General features: G+C 32.7%; 1 pseudogene; it reads left to right on the forward strand.

The window, feature by feature from the left end:
- Positions 1-963: 963 nt before the first annotated feature.
- Positions 964-1113, forward strand: LOC129401078 (U1 spliceosomal RNA; annotated as a pseudogene).
- The last annotated feature ends 14430 nt before the right edge of the window (positions 1114-15543 follow it).

Genomic DNA, 15543 nt, shown 5'->3' on the forward strand with positions numbered 1-15543 from the left:
GTTTGACTTCTTTTCTATTTTGAGTGCCCTTAATATGACTTTAATGTCTAATTGCTGTGGCAAGTACTTCCAATTCTGTAGCAATTCAAAATAAACATGATTTCATTTCTGACCAGTAGTTTGGCATAGATCAAAAAGAAGAAAAAATTAACAACAATATTGGCACAAATGTGGGGGGAAAGGAACCTTCATCTATTAGTGGGAATATTGACTGATTCAACTTCTTTGGAAAACAAAACTAAGAATTGAGCTTCCATATGATTCAGCAATTACACTTCTCAGTATTGACCCAAGGGCCCCAATACCCTATTTCTAAAAGACTGTTATGTCCCTTATACCGCACTATTTGCAGTAGAAAAAATCTTGAAACAACCAAAGTGAAATGGTGGTTTGGTGTGCATTCTTCTTTATAAGACATGCTTCTATTTGAAAGTAAGATTATGTTAACTATAAATATATAGCTTAAACTTTATGGAAATTATAAATAAAATAAAATCATTGATAGGCTGAGAGGAGAAAAAAATGAATCATATAAAATACATACAATCTATTTTAAAAATCTCCCCAAAATACTAGCAAATTGAATTCAACAGCCTGTACAAAGTGTCTTTTGTTCCAGGGGTGCCAGGACAGTTCAACAGCTGTAAGTCAATTTTTGCAGTACCATTAATTAATAGAATGAAGCATAAAATCAAATGGTCATTTTAATGGAAGAGGGCTTTATAGAGGCCAAGGCAATAGTACAGCGGGTAGGGTGTTTGCCTTGCATGCAGCTGACACAGGTTCGATTCCCAGCATCCCATATGATCCCCTGAGCATTGCCAGGAGTAATTCTTGAGTAGAGAGATAGGAGTAACACCTGAGCATTGCTGGGTGTGGCACACACAAAAAAGATCAATAAAAGAATAAAAGAAAAGGGGTTTTACAAAATTCTAAATACAATCATGATTAGAACTCTCAACAATACTTAACTGGCAGGGAAGACACCATTATTACAAAGGTGGTTTCCCCACGGTAAGGTTTATCCATATCACTCCGAATGCACTGACATTTGCGATTTCCCCAAATGCGAAAACTTTCGACTTTATAATTTCTGGTAGTGTGGGACCCGCTCTCTCCTAAAAAAAATTCAAAAAACCTAAAAACAAACTCTCAACAAACTGGATGTTGAAGGAACTCAACATAATAAAATTTGTACATGACAATTGCATAATTATCATCATATATTTGGTCTAAAACTTTTTCCTCTAATAGGATGAAGATTGGGATACTGTTCCTTTTTGACCCTTTTATTTAACACAGTACTGGAATACTAATAAAAACAGGCAAAAAAGAAAGATATTAAAAGTATCCAAGTATAGAAGGAAGATGGAAAACTCTCTTTAGAGCTGACAAAAAATTTTGTCAAAAGGAAAACCCTCAACATCAAGAAAAACTATCAAAGTAAATTGCAAAATAAAAAATCAATACACAAATATCTGTTTTATATATACATGTGTAACTGATGTATAGACATAACTGAGGTATATATAAGCAATATAATTTTAGGAAGATAAAATAAGAAAATAACCCCACTTAAAACTGCTTTAAAATTAAATATCTAATAATACATTTTGGGAGATAAAACACAAATGCTAAAAACTATGATATTGATAAAAGGAAATTTAAGAAAATACTATAAATTCAAAAAATTCCTTGCATAAGAACTAGAAGATTGAATGTCATCCAGATGTTAGCCATTACCAAATGCAATTTTCAGATACAATTAAAAAAAAAAAGAAATTAACAAATACACAAGGAGGTGAGATTTATTCCAAATATATATGAATGCTTCAACATTTCAAAATAAATGCATATAATACATCAAGTAAGTAAACATAGGTTAAGGGAATTAAAATTTAATATAATTATTGGAGAAAAAATTATTTTGCAAAATTCAACACCTATTCACAACAATAGTGGTTAGCGAGCTAGAAATAGAAGAGAAATTCTTCAATTTAATAAAGAGTATCTATATGACATTGATATAAGGTATTATATTTATTGGTGAGAAATCAGGTGTTTTCATGTTAAGATCGGGAACATAAAGATTTCTCCTCTCACCCTCACCACTACTTTTAAAAATTAATCTAGAAGTCCTGGCTAGGAGAGTAATATGAGTAATATAAATAATTATAACACATATTAGAAAGAAGTATTGAAATTATCTTTACAAACAAAATAATATGATTTCTCTTTAAAAATTTAGAAATAAGAGAATTAAGATTTGTAAACCTCCTTAAACTATTAGGTGATTGAAGCAAGTTTATAAGGTAATTTTAAATAGATAAATGCTTCTTTATAAGAACTATCAGTAAAAAACTAAAATATAAAATTAAGAAACAATAAAACTAATTACTACCAAAGATGTAAAACTCTCATGTATAAGTTCTAAGAAAATATTATTAGCTCTACTTGAAAATATAAAATTCTGATAACAGAAATAAGAGTATTTAAATAAATGGGAATATACTATGACACATTTAATATTGTCAAGATGTTTGGTATTTATAATTCTCACTGTCACTGTCATTGTCATCCCGTTGCTCATCGACTTGTTTGAGCGGGCACCAGTAATGTCTCTCATTGCGAGACTTATTATTACTGTTTTTGGCATATCCAATATGCCATGGGTAGCTTGCCAGGCTCTGCCATGTAGGCGTGATATTCTCAGTAACTTACCGGGCTCTCTGAGAGTGGAGGAGGAATTGAACAAGGGTCAGCTGCGTGAAAGGCAAATGCCCTACAGCTGTGCAATAGTATCAATGTGATCTTAATCAAAATTATGATTTTATAGTTATCATCAAACTTTTTTATGAACTTCATGAGAGAAGACAAAAGGCTCACAACAGGTCACACAATACTCAAAGGTAGGAACAATGTCAAAAAACTGACCTTACTCAACATTAACAGCTACAGGTGCAATAATCAAGATAGTATGGCACTGGTAGAAGAACTGATCAATGAACCAAGAAATAGGATCACCCAAACATAGTCAAATAATCATTAACAAAGGAGCAAAAGCAATTGATGGAGAAAGAAGTCTCTTCAACAAACAATTCTAAAACCACTGGTGTATAAAGTAAGAAATTTTACACCTAAGTCTTTCATGAAACTACAAGGGTCCTTTTCAAATAAGCATAAGATAAAAGGGTATAGATTCAGAGCCAATACATTGTCTCATAAATTTCTTTCTACCATTGTTTCTGTGTGTTAAGAGAGATGCCATTTACTGAACATTTAATTCATATTCATATTTAATATTTAGTAATTTAGTATAATGATTTTATTTCATTTTTACAAAATGCTCCAATTTGATATTAATAACATTAATAAAATTTCCTTTAAAGAAAAGAAAATTTCCAATAAATTTGTGATCATGAAAATTGAATCTACTTATTTGACTTTTAAGAGATTATATTTAATCATTCATTCTTTGTGACTAATGATATATTTGCTCAACTAATAAAGACAAATCTTGAGGGCTTTATGTACAATAAATTACATTTGTGAAATCTACTTGTGTTATTTTTTTTTCAATTCTAAATGTCAATGGAGCAATAAACCAAAATTGTGTTAAGGGATTCTGGAAACAATCACTATTTGACATTAAAAATAGCAAGTTTCATAAGAAATTTAGTTGGTATCACTAATCCTTATGATGGACATAAAAATCAGATCTTTTAATTCATCATACATAAACTACAGGCAGATTAAAGATTTGGGTATTAAATTTATTTTAAGTGTCAACTTAGGGGGCAAAGTGATAGTACAGTGCATGGAGTGCTTGCCTTGCATTTAGCCAACTTGGGTTTGATCTCCAGTACCTCATAAAGTCTCCTCAGCACTGCCAAGAGTAATTCCTGATTGCAGAATCAGAAGTAACCCTGGGGCATTGTGGGTGTGGCTGGCCCCTCACAAAACCAAACCAAAACAATGTCAACTTAAAGGAATATTGAGTGTGTGTATATAATATGCCATATTATAGTGTATTTTATATTAATACAAATTATGAATATTGCATATATAAAAAGTTGGAGTAAAGTCCAGTTATCCACTGCTACATAATTACTCTACAGATTAGTGGTTTCAAAGAGGAATTTATTACTTCATAATGTATTACTTTCACAAGTGGGTATTGTTGAGGTCTCTCATGTGGTGATAGTGGATGGGCGAGAGTTTTGTGAAGGTTTGACATGATTGGATATCACAGATGGTTCATTCACATGGATAGCAGCCAACTGATTGGGACTTTGGAAAGGAACTCAGTAGAAACTATCTCTAGAATGTTTACAGATGGCACTTCCTTATGGCTTGGGATTCTCAGAACCTGGTGTTGGGATCTGATAGTGTCTAAAGTGATAATATCCCAAAAGATTCATTCTGCATCCTAGTCATAAAATTCCACTTAAGTTTAGGAACTTACAAGATCAGACCTGATTAAAGGGCATGAAAATTATATTCCATTTTTATAGAAAGATGAGATAACATGACAGAAGAATATTGTGGCAATGTACTTATGCTCATCCCATCACACCTTAATTAGAGGAGTGTTAAACGAGATAGAATGAATGCATTAACTATAAAATAATACAAAGAAGAACACTAGTAGAAATAAATTGAAAAATATCTTGGAAATTTGATATTTTTATAAACCCTGTAACTCAAAATTCTTTACTCTAAAAAACACATATTCAAAAATTAGGAAATGTGTCTAATAGAAAAACAATGTTCAAATACTTAAAATCTGGGGACAGAGATAACAATACTAGGTACAAAAACGGATATTCAATTTATGATAAAAATCAATCTTACAGGAAAATTCTATGATATTGAAATAAAGAAACATCTTTATTTCACTAGTATTAAGGTGACATTGAAAGAAATGAAGTTAGTTTTGGAAAACTATCTATATAGTTATGTTCTAATGAATCTATAGCTAAAAATTTAGTAACAAAAGTCACTTAAGTATAAATAAAAATTATAAAAATTCAATGATAAAATATATAAATATTAATATTAGGTTATGCAGTAACATGTTGAAATATGCTAAAGTTTAAAGCAAAGAAAATTCTAATTTAGGAAATTGAATTTTATGTTAGAAAATATTACCCTTCACTTTTGTAACATACTTCAAAAGCTTATTTCAAAATGTCCAATACTTTGATACACAAAACTTATCTTAGGAGTCCTTATAAAGAAACATAAATATATACATATATATTTCTTTTAATATTGTCTTAATAAATATTTATTTCAACTATATTATAAATAATATTGTCTAATATATAATGTCATTTTATACCTATTTTTATTTATGAATAAGCAGACAAATTAATAAAAAGACTACATCAAATTTTCAACATTGATATCTAAAATGCAACATATAATATAGGTGGACAAGTATTATCTATGAAAGGAAAAGCTGAGAAAGTGAGACTTGGTGGCATGAAATTATCATTCTCCTTAGTGACTTTAGTGTCATTGGACTCTTTTGCAAAGTAATCTGTTGATGGCTGTTTTGATGACTAATTCTAGCATTATAAGCAAAGGAAACTGTAGAAAAGATTGCAACTAGTAATGGCGAATGTAACTGTAACATTTGCGGTAGTATTGTACTATTTGTTCTTCTATAATGTTTGTTTTGTTTTATTTCTTTATTGTTTAGTCTTTTACCTATTTAAATTTCCTATCTAATTCATATAATTCATGTTTAATTTGTACCACACCTTTTACCATTTTTTAGATTCCAACAAATTGACACTGGCTGGTCTAAGGTGCAAATATGTATTGTTCATCCAAATTATTGACATAGGTTAAAAATAAAAACAAATAAAAAAGTTGAAAGTACAAGTGAAAAAATGTGGTATGGAACTATTTCCTTTGATTCAATAAATTGCATTTGGAGTGAATTTTGATAACATTAGATCAAAAGCTAAAAATATTTGGTTTCTTTTTTATTCGATAGTTATACATTGAAAGAAAACTGGAAAGAATATGCTTCTTTTTTTTTTCCAGACTAGCAAAGCTTGAATAAAGTCTGTGCATTCTTAGGTGTAGATCTTGGTTTGGCCAGCTGTTCCCTGCATGTGGATAGTTGGGTAATGACTCCCCAGGTTCCATCAACCTAAAACACACTACAAAATTGCTGTCAGATAAACATGGCACCTGCCCTGTCAAATGTGTCTCCAGCCATCTGGAATGCAGCATAACCAAGTCTTTGATTCAATATTTCACTTACTACAGTTTCGTTGTAAGGAGTTTAAAAAATAAATTCTCAAAAAATGACTTTCCTTAAAAGTACTTTGCACTTGGAAATTTATGGGATGCCACAGACCTCATGATGGATAAAATAAAAAGTATCTAAATAATTCCTATGATTTCTTTTTCATAAAGTAAATGTTTTATTTTTTGATAATATTTTAGGCTGTGAAATGTGCTCTAATTTAACACTTTCATTTTAAAAATTATTTTTATGGAACACACTAATTGCACCTTCGGGAACTTATGTGACTGTTCAAGTAAATATCACATGCTTTTTGCTTTTTTGGCCACGCCTAGAGACGTTCATGGATTACTCTTGGCTCTGCACTCAAGAATTACCATTGGCAGAACCTAGGGGACCATATGGGATGACAGGAATCAAACCTAAGTCAGCCATTTGCAAGGCAAGCATCCTACCCATTGTACTATTGCTCTGGCACCAAAATATCACTTTCTGATTATGAACACGGCAGATATTATTTTAACACTGCAATAAAATGATTGTTAAGCACAGGGGGGTTTTATACACAAAGATATTATGTCTAAAATTTAACTAGTTCTAGCTTGTGTGATTATATTTTTTAGCTTTGTACTCAGGGAGAATATCTTAATATTTATATACAAACTAAGTAATAAAAATTTCTCATATACTTTGAAACAGTATTTTACATTATTTAAACATAGGAAAATTAAGGGAAGCATAACTTTATTTCTTTGAAGAGTAAGAAAATATGTAGTTAAAAATGGGTTAGAGGCCAGCGAGATAGCACAGTGTGAAAGGTGGCCTTGAACTCCACAGACATAGGTTCAATCCCTGGAACCTAATTATTGTCCTGCAAGATCTGCCTGGAGTGATCCCTGAGCTCATGCCAGGATTAACCCTGAGCATCACTATATAGAACCCCAAAACAAAAACAAATAAATAAAAATTTAAGAATAGTCTAATATACTGGCAATATTACTTTAAAAGAATCTTAAAAATAACCTAAAATGGTTTGCATCCACAATATACTATTTTGATTTTCATAAAGAACATATATATGTGGTACATATAACATATATGGTATTTATGGTATATATGTATATGTGTGTATATATATACATATATATACACACATATTTGGATTTTGGAACACATCCAGTGGTGTTCAGGCCTTACTTTTGACTCTGAGTTCAGGGGATTACTCGTGGCAGGCTAGGGGACCAGGGGACCATATAGGGGGCCAGGGATAAAACCCAGATCAGCTGCATGCAATGTAAGAACCTACCTGCTGTACTATTGCTTTTGCTCTCAAATATATTTTGATGCATATATTAATAAACATTTTCTTTGAGCTCAAAAGAAACATTGGTAACAGCATAAATACAGGAAAGTACAGTAGGATTATGATGAAATAAATAATATTGCTACCATTATAGTAAATATAAATGGCCTTATGCTTCACAGTAATGAATTAGCAGCTGATAGCTAGTATTGTAAGTGTTGTTGTTATTTAATATAGCTGTGTACATGTAACTGTGTGTCCAAGACAGAAAAAAAATTGACAATCAAACAGATTACAAAATTACATTTTGTTGCAATATAATACCAATGAGTAATAAGCATTTTAAAAGTTACCTTTAGTGAAGCACTTGTACTTCTGTCAGTTTTATCTCAAGCAATCATCAGTCTGTGGAAACTTGTGCTGATATTATAATTTTTTCTTTCTCTAGTCAAAATGTTTTATATATTTTTATCATTTTATGAATTTTCTACTTTGGGATTAATTTTACTGTCAATTTAATAGAATTTTGAAATGTCATGGAACTTTTGGAAAGTATAGTACTAGTAATTAAAATTTAACTAGAAATACCTCTGACAGTATCATTTGAATGTGTGACTTCTTCTTATAATGTATGTGAAGGCATGGGGCAAGCAATTGTAAAATGAAAAGAGTTTTGACAGCAAATACACATGAATATAGCATACACTAATATATGTCATAGTGGTAGCTTCTATAACATACAAATACATTTGAAAATAAATGCATAGGGACAAGAGGCTATTAGGTAGTGCAGACTGTCATTTTTCATGTTAACAGAGTATTTTGTCAGTCGTATTCAGCAAAAACTCTGATGTATAAAGCTGCATTGCAAACAGATCTGTCACCCTCAGTCCTTCCTTTTTATTTTGCATATGCATCTCACAATTCTTTGAAGGGCTTGCCTTCCCATTTAGTCCTTCTTGAAATCCCTGAGCTGCCTTTTCATCTACAGCCTCTGTGCTCAACTGTGAATTCTACATCTTTCATCTCACCTGATAGGTAAGGCTTCACCAAATCCCAGGTAACTGTTAGAAGACTTGAGAAATGTTTTCTAAGATAAAAATCGTGAGAGCAGAGGATATTCCACTCTCTAAGGGAACCACTGAAAGTAAAATCAGTTTCATGAATTAAGAGCTATTGATAAATAAATAATTCATACTCATTAAATTAATTAACCAATTTCCTAGTCCAACTTACTATAGTATTCTAGAGTGAGCTAGCATTGCATCAACAGAAATATAATCGTTTGACTTTGCATCAGATGGTTTCCAAAATGACGGTTCCAGATTGAAGGCTACCATTTAAAAGAATATAAGAGTCAAAACCAGGTGGTCTCCAAAGCACAAACCAAAGACTAAAACAAGCATTTCTTCATAAACACTCTGGCCACACTTTATTTAATAGTGTTGACATTTACATAAATGGATTGCAGTGTAGTTGTCGAACATATACTGGGATGATTCCATAATCCTGTTTTAATTAGATGGATGTTGTGAGCGTAGAAAAATCACAAGCTGCACTCCCTGTGGTGATGCCATACTGGCAAGGAATCAATCACCACGGGCTCTGGTTGCCATAGAAACTGATAGCTCCTGCACCACCATCTAAGTGGCAAATGATTGGTGGTGTACTCATAACACAAGGAGAGCAATGAGTTTTTCTATCCTGTCCAGCAGCTGTGCCAGAGAGTTAATTAAAAGCAGAGAACATGAAATAAATCTAAATCTGTGAAGAAATGAAATGTACAGTACAAATTGAATTCCCGTGTCGAACAGAAATTAATATGCAGCGCAAACCACAGAGCTGCCTGAACAAGCAGCCGCTGGGAATCTTGGGAAATGTTGCCTCTGAGGCGGTTAGAGCTGAAATGTGGAGAGGGCATCTCCTTATCTTATTACCTAAACAAGCACTTTATTCAGCATTTGTGTTGACTGATGCATGCAAATTGCAGCCTCAAATGTTAAGGGTTCCCCTTTCTAAGCAGGAAGGACAAAGCTTAACTAAGATTTAATTAACAAACTGTTAGCAACTGCAGTTTATCAGCTGTGAACACAATGTAAGTAAATGTTTCAGCTCTTGTACTAGAATTCACCAGACAACCTCCGTGAAAGTCTCAATGTGTTTTAATTGATAAGCCACGAATTCAGAATTCATATTTCAAATATTGCAAGGTGAGGAGTAAGTACCTGAAATACTTTACCAAGAAATAAGAATTCAGCGTAGAAGTAAAATCCCCCTTCTGCCTACCCCTGTCCCCACACACCTTTTTATTTTCTCATAGAGACACAACAGATCAGGCATGAAATATTTAAGTAGAGGGAACTACATTTTCTTGGTTCAGTCTAACCTTATTCTATGATTTCAGCGTTATCATTTAGAAAAGTTACTATTGTGCACCAATGCTCTCTGTGTGAGGCCAACCACTCACCACACTGGGCTAGCAGAACAGCCAGCTATCACAGTAGGTATTTTTGCAGCAGACAGGCAGGCAAGAATTCCTAGAAATCAGAGGAATGACATCTTAAATGGCACAAACTAATTTTCTTCCTTCAATTATGATTAAATCAGGTCCTCAGGGACTGAGCATGGCTGACCAGGAACAAGAAAAATAAAAGACAGGTAGAACTTCACAGTTTATATCATAATGACTCATTGACATGTATTTAGTGCCTATATAATGAACTATTTGAATCTCCCTCTTATTACCATATAGTTTCTGATGGGAATTGAATTGGTTGAAGAAGGAGAGTTTACACAATATGCAAACCACAATATGTAACAAGTAAAACCACTCATTACAAATATATTATCCATATGTTACAATGAGGAATAAACATAGCTTATAAAATAAGAAGTAAATATATACTCATTTATAATGATCTTGATGTGAATAGGACTGTTTTTTTTTTCTATGAAGTTAAAAATGGCTTGGCATGAAAACATGACAAAGATGTACGTGACATGTGTGAGATATCCTAAAGTGTGTATATGTATATATATTTATATTTGAAGTAAAAAATAATAGTTAATATTTATTTAGCACCAAGATTAGTTGTCATGCTAAGCACTTCATATGCATACTCATTTATTTCTTTCAAAACCTGTCCAAAGTAGGTTTTATTTCTTAATCTCCCTTTTATATCTATTAAGCTGAGCATTTTTTAATTGAATCACAATAAGATTCAGAGTTACAAAGTTGTTCATGGGCTGGAGCGATAGCACAGTGGGTAGGGAGTTTGCCTTGCATGCAGCCGACCTGGGTTCGAATCCCAGCATCCCATATGGTCCCCTGAGCGCCGCCAGCAGTAATTCCTGAGTGCAGAGCCAGGAGTACTCCCTGTGCATTGCCGGGTGTGACCCAAAAAGCAAAAAAAAAAAAAACAACCAAAAAACCCAAAGTTGTTCATGATTGGATTTCAGTCATATAACATTCTAACACCTGTCCTCTCACCAGTGCACATTTTCCACTACCAATGTCCCCTGTTCCCACCCCCTACCCCAACTGCCTCTTTCTTCTCTTTTTCTCTTTCTCAAAAAAAGTATATTTTTCAAGAGGAGCTTTATATAATTTGCTGAGCATGTATTGAATAAACTTCCAAAGTATGAAAGAGTCAATGCTATTACAATAGAAAGACTTTTTAATTTAACATAAGGTGGGAGGGATGAATAAAAATGTAATTGAAATCAAAAGGAAGGGCAATTTTTAATATTATTCTAAATGTATCATTTGGGGCTTTGAATATAGTCAAGTTGATTATACTATATTATCAACTGAGTAGAAATACTGATAATTCACTGAGTAGAAACACTGATAATACTCAGATAATACCAGTAGGAAAACCATCTGATATCTTTATTAGAGTATCTGGAAGCAAAAAGTATTAATTTTATTTAAAGACATGTAAATTCTGTCCAGAAATGACAGAGCTAGGGATTAATATTATAAATACATAATGTAACCTGCAGTTTTTAATGGGAAAAGTTCATATAGATGTTTATAGTGTTCTTGTATGCATAAGACCTTTGGTAGTTAAATAATATGTTGTAACTACACATCTTTTATTTCTGATACTTTAATCAAGGTTTTGGCTACGTTGTTTCTGGAGGAGTCTTTCTATGGATATTTATTTGCAAATAAATTGGACCACCAAGAATAGATACAATTACATAAAATACAATATTTTTAAAATGAACTAGGAAAAGAGTAGGTATTTTGAATGGACCAACCACAAATACATAATTCAAAATAGTAATCAAAATTTTAAGATAGATTTTGTAGATTTTGTAAAATCTACAAAACTTTCAAATAACTAGTACCCATCCTACCCAAAAACTTCTTCCCAAAATGAAATTGGGGGATATTCCCAAAAGTGTTCTGTAAAGTTAATATCTTGATCCCTAAACCAGAAAAGATCAGGACAAAATTATATAAACACATACTGTTACTAATGACAAACATAAATGCAAAAGTTCAGAAACAAATATTTGCAAACTGAATCTAACAACCTGTCTAGAGAATTAGTCATTGCCAAGTGAAACTCATCCTGTGCTTGCAAAGCTGATACACATATGCAAGTTGATTATTCTAATATGTCCTACCCACAAAAAAATTTAAATCACATGATCATTTCGATAGATGCTAAATAGACATAGACACTTAGACAAAATCCAGTATCACTGTATCACTGTCATCCTGTTGATCATTAATTTGCTCAAGCAGGCACCAGTAACGTCTCCATTGAGACATGTTGTTACTGTTTTTGGCATATTATATACGCCATGGGTAGCTTGCCAAGCTCAGCCTTGCGGGCAGGATACTGTTGGTAGCTTGCCAGGCTTTCCGAGAGGAGGAATCAAAACCAGGTCAGCTGAGTGCAAGGCAAACACCCTACCAAAGTTCAGTATCCAATTAAAATAATCATGCTTAATAAACCAGGGTAGAAAAAACATGACTGAACATAATAAAAGCATCTATATCAGACCCACAACTAACAGTGTGCTCAATAGTGAAAAACTAAAAGTTCTTTTTTGAAGATCTTGACCTGGGGGCTGGAAAAATAATAGAGTGTAGGCAGTTTTCCTGGACTGAGGCTGACCTGCATTTGATCCCTGGCACCGCAGGTGGTCTCTCAAACTCCCCAAGAGTGATTCCTGAGTACAGCTTCAGGATTAAAATGTGAATGTCACAGCATATGGTCCCCCAAACAAAACAAACTAACTAACTACAGAAACTGGATTATGATGTTAATGGCACTCTGGAAAAAAAATCTAATCTAGGATTAGAACCTAGATTTTTCAGCGGTTAAAATACTTGTTTGCAAGGTGGCTGACCCCATTAAATCCCAATATTCTTCATCATAGTTTCCATAGAAGATATTTATACAACATCTGGCAGTGTTAATTTAAAAAAATATAAAGAGAATGCACATAATTTCACAACAACAAAACAAACAACTTACTTTAAAGAAATGTGCAAAACATGACACTTCTCAAAAGAAGACATACAGACATATGAAAACACTCTCGATATCAAAGCACTAGGGCAATGCTAACGAGAAACACAATGTGAAATCACTTCACATATGTGAAAATTGGCTATATATAAAAGATTGAAAACAACATTGCTTTTTTTTGTTTGTTTCTCAGTTCATTTGCTTCAATGAACTGAGAAGAAAGAAGAAAACTATCTACTAGATTCAATTAGATTCAGTGAAACTATGCTGTTATAAAAGATAAGGAAGGAATGAGCCACATGATCTTTTGGCGTAGGAAACACTATAATGTTTTGGGGGGTCTGAGTTGTGACAATAAGACACATATAGAGGTGTGATGTCAAACTCAAAATTCTCACAAGACATAAGACAACAATAAAGAAGGAAAGTTTTTCAATAAAAATAGAAAAATGTGAATGTTAACATATCTTATGCAATTAAAAACTTTCATAAATTTAGGAGTTTCAATAAATATAAATGCTTTAAAATATTATATGGTGGAGGAATGGGTACTTGATCATTGTATGACTGAAACACAATCACAAAAGTTTGTAAGTCTATAATTGTACTCCCATGGTGATTCACTAATAAAAAATATTCTATGAAATTAGTTGTTTCGTGTGTTTTAAGATTGTAAAATGGGGTGACATATAACATGAAATATTAACATCTATAGTTAATGACACTGTGGATAAAAATCTAGAATCTAAGGGTAGGGAGATCATATATAGGGATGAACACTTGCCTTGCATATGGTTGATCCCTGTTCAATCCCAAGCACCACACCCTGAGCCTTGAACACAGAATGAGTCCTGAACAAAGAGCCAAGAGTGAGCCTTGAGAACTGCCAGGTTTGACCTAAACTCAAAATCAAGCCAAATCAATACAAACCAAATCCATATAAAATTGTGCATCTATATTCTCATATTCTTTACCACTTTCATTGCTTGAGCTATTTCTCATCATTTCTGATTCTCATCATTGTACCCTAATCAATCTTCTTTAGGATAGCATTTTTTAATTTTTTCATGGGGGCCTTGAATTGATATGTATGGCTTGACAAAGATCCCCATGTATTTTAAAAATTGTCCTGTTTTTCTTTATTACACACCAAATGCAAACAGGAGCCAAAGCTATAAAGAAACTTTCCAAATCTGCTAACCAAAGTTAATCATAAAATGGGTATGGGGGCAGAGAGAGACACAGAGAGAGAGAGAGAGAGAGAGAGAGAGAGAGAGAGAGAGAGACAGAAAGACAGACAGACAGACAGATACAAAGAGAGAGATAAAGTGAGAGAGAGACAGAGAGAAAACAAATAGATTTCATGATAGTGACATGGAAATATACTGATCTGATCTGTGGCTCTGAAGAGCATTTGAGCTCCCAAAGTTTGGTTAATATTCACAAATGATTCTGAAGTACAAACTCACTTTTAAAATGACAGAAATTTAGCCTCACAAAATTCTGTCTTCTAATTATCTTTCGACTATTTTGGTTGATGAATATTTTATCTTAATACCATCATTTTCAGGTTCTATTATTTATATAATCAATGTTGTTTTGTTATTTTCTTTGTCAGGGATTGAAACTATTTTGGTGTAACTGACTATAATAATATACAAAAGACCCTTACTTCAGCAAAGCATACATTTACATGCAATTTCGAACAGAATATCATGGGTTTTATATATGCCCCCAGAAGCCTGATTTTAAACAATAAAAACACCAAAATTCTTCTTAATAGACTTGGTTAACATATTTGATTCTTCCATAATTTTTTCACTTGTGCTTTTGAAATAAACACCTAACCAGATATTAGTTGCTAATAAAATCATAATTACAGCTATAAGATTCCTGGGAATAGTGGTGGGAAGAACATTTTCTCTTAAAAATTAATCATAATAATGTTAAAAAATGTTTAATAACATTATTTTAGTCTCATCTCAAATCAGCTCAGTGCAATATGTAGAAGTACTAGCTTATTAGGGATGTCTTGCGAATAAATTTGTTTAAAAAATCACCTTTGTTTTTATTTTCAGACTATACAAGGTGGTGCTAACTTACTTCTGGCAATGTGCTTAGGGATCACCCATGGTATGCTTGATGCTTGGGGGGACCATGTGGTGCCAACGTCTGATTGGCTGAATGCAAGGTAAACACTTTACCCACTGGGCTATTTCTCTGGTCTTTTGTTCTGCAGCTTATTACCCTCATTAAAACAATACTATAAAGAGATTGGGAAGAGAGAGATTGAAGGATAGTGCCATGGAGAGAGTTGGTTGTATGAAACCCAGTTCTTAAGGAACCTGATGGGTTAGTGGATTTCCTCTCCATTGTACTTCAAGAAGAATGTGCGGAGACTTCAAGAAATATAGTGACCATGTAAAGAAATTATATTTCCCTGAAAGGTAGGTGCAAAAGTCAATTGATATACTTTCAAATTT

The sequence above is a fragment of the Sorex araneus genome, chromosome 1, assembly GCF_027595985.1.
Source record: "Sorex araneus isolate mSorAra2 chromosome 1, mSorAra2.pri, whole genome shotgun sequence".
Lineage (NCBI taxonomy): Eukaryota > Metazoa > Chordata > Mammalia > Eulipotyphla > Soricidae > Sorex > Sorex araneus.